Below are 2,571 nucleotides of genomic sequence, written 5' to 3'. Positions count from 1 at the left end.
GACTCCAGAATGAGGGACTGATTACATCGACTCCAGAATGAGGGACTGATTACATCGACTCCAGAATGAGGGACTGATTACCTCAAGCTCCTGATTTTCACCATTCTTCTTTGTCTAGGACTGATGAAGCCACTTTATGGTGAAACGTTTCCTCAGAAATACTCAAATGCTGAACGTGTCTAATTTATCACTATTACAGACAAAGCAATAACATTTTTAGTAATTATAAATATTTCGAATTTTGTTCCACGAATTTTTTGGTGGCAGCTTTTCCTGGTGAGTAAAATTGTAATAGATATTATAAATATTGTAATAGATATTATAAATATTGTAATAGATATTATAAATGCAGTAACACTCATTTAAAACTTTATTTTTTTTAAGTGTTTTACTGAGTTCTCGCTTTCGTATACTTTACGAAAATGAATAAAATATCTCCCATGAATTAATGAAAACGGTGAAAAGAAAATTAGGAGGACGATGAAGTTTGTATAGAATGAAGAAGAAAAGGAAAATTTTTAATACAAATAAAAATATTTTTAATAATACATTATTAATAATACTACTACCAGAGTTAACAGTAACAATATTAGTTTTATAATAATAATAGTAATAATAATACCTTCAATAAAGCTAATAATGTCAAAAATGTAAAATTTTGTTAATGAAAAATTCAACTTTTGTCACATTTATAAATCTAAAACCAGTCCCTCTCGTACAAGCCTCCTTAGCTCAGGGGCAGAGCACTGGTCTTGTAAACCAGGGGTCGTGAGTTCGATTCTCACAGGGGGCAGGTTGTCTTATGTACGTAAACAAGTTTTGTGTGAGGGAACTGAAAAGAATAGCATTTACCGTTCGTAATAAATACAACGAGATGAATGACTGACCACCTTCCTAGAGTGAATCATTGATAGCTTTAAAAACATAAGGAATTAGACGTATGTGCAACACATACGTATTAATTCAAAGACTTCACCAACTAGTGTTTTCTTTTTCTTTTAAATTCATTACAAAGAAGATTTCGACGATAGTAGAAGATGAGATAATGAGGCCCTCAGCCTTCAGCATTAGAGAAACAAAGCAGTAGGCCTACTCGCCCATACCAAACACGTCCTTACCAAATCTAACTATTGCCACATGCCCATTTGTCCATCCTATGTCCCAAAGGAACACGAGAATTTGGCTTCAATACCCAATGATAGACAGGCTGTAAACAAACCAACTCCTCATTCATATATCTAATCTATTTTTTAAGCTCCGTAAGGATTTCGATTCTCTTCCTGGCAGATTGTTCTACTTCTATTAGATAACCCAGTATTTTATCGCCCATTATGTCCAAATGTATCTATTTAAAATCTGTTATTCCGAATTATTTCTTGATTCATTATCCTCACTACAATATTTATATCGCCATTGATGATGCCAAGATTTCATTTACAACAAATAAAGATAATTCGTAAATGAAGCAGTTCAACTTTGTGCTGCTATCGAGGTTATTTCTCTCACCTATGGTGTTTGTGCCTGGGGATCTAATTCAACAAATCACCTAAAATCAATAATAATTCAACAGAATGCAGCTGTATTAAGGACAGCCCAGTCTTGTGCCAGACAACGCACTTTCCTCTTCAACAGTTTAAACTAATTCAATGTTATTACGCAGTCTACTGTAAAACAAGTGAGTATAAAAAAACACACCATATATAATGCCATTTTCCGGGATTTGTTCTGAAACTAGACGCGTATTAGTCCTGAGGTGTATTTATTAGTCAGCATGAGAAGAACGGAAGAGCTGCGGCTGAGACGAGTCGTCATGGTTTGGCGATGGTGTAAGTAGGTGGGGGTGATTTTGGGGAATTTAGGCCATAGGTTATTTTATTGGTTTTGGTGCTCTCATGATTATCTATAAGGCTCTAGTATAAGGAGAAGCCTGTTTAAGTTTTGGGAGAGTACTCGTGTAGTGTGTAGCCTGCAGGTAGAGGCCGCCAGAAAGGGAACGGGTCATGGAGCCTCTCTGTTTATATATTTTGTTTTACTCCGTAGTAGCAGTGTGCTAGTGAGCTAATGTATATTTGGTAAAGGTGAACTGGAGTGTGGTGATTTTGGTATGTAGCAGAGTAGGTTGAATGCTGTATATGCTAATTTAATATATATATATATGTCGTGCCGAATAGGCAGAACTTGTGATCTTGGCTTAAATAGCAACGCTCATCTTGCCATATAGAACAAGTGAAAATTTGTGTATGCAATAATTTCGCCAAAATCATTCTGAACCTAACGCAAAAAATATATTTCACTGTGTTTGTTTAGTATTAAATTATTGTAAACAAATATTTAGTTGGGTTAGGCTAAAATAAATTGTTCTTGTTATAATAAGGTTAGGTAAGTTTTCTAAGATTCTTTTAGTGCAAAATTAAAAATTTTTACATTAACATGAATGAAAAAAAAATATATCTTTAAACGTATAAAAGAAAATTTCAGAAAGGACTTAATTTTAAATGAGTTCTTGCTAATTGGCCAGTTTTACATATTCGGCACGACAGATAATTATATATATATATATATATATATATA

At 33.7% G+C, this 2,571-nt stretch overlaps 1 non-coding gene across 1 annotated transcript; it reads left to right on the top strand.

The window, feature by feature from the left end:
* Window positions 1-721: 721 nt before the first annotated feature.
* Window positions 722-793, top strand: TRNAT-UGU (transfer RNA threonine (anticodon UGU)). The gene has a single exon. It is a non-coding gene; the product is annotated as a tRNA-Thr (tRNA).
* The last annotated feature ends 1,778 nt before the right edge of the window (window positions 794-2,571 follow it).

This window comes from Cherax quadricarinatus, chromosome 77 (genome assembly GCF_038502225.1).
Source record: "Cherax quadricarinatus isolate ZL_2023a chromosome 77, ASM3850222v1, whole genome shotgun sequence".
NCBI classification, from domain to species: domain Eukaryota; kingdom Metazoa; phylum Arthropoda; class Malacostraca; order Decapoda; family Parastacidae; genus Cherax; species Cherax quadricarinatus.
Note: the sequence above shows the minus strand (reverse complement) of the source record. Positions and strands in the feature narration are given on the sequence as shown.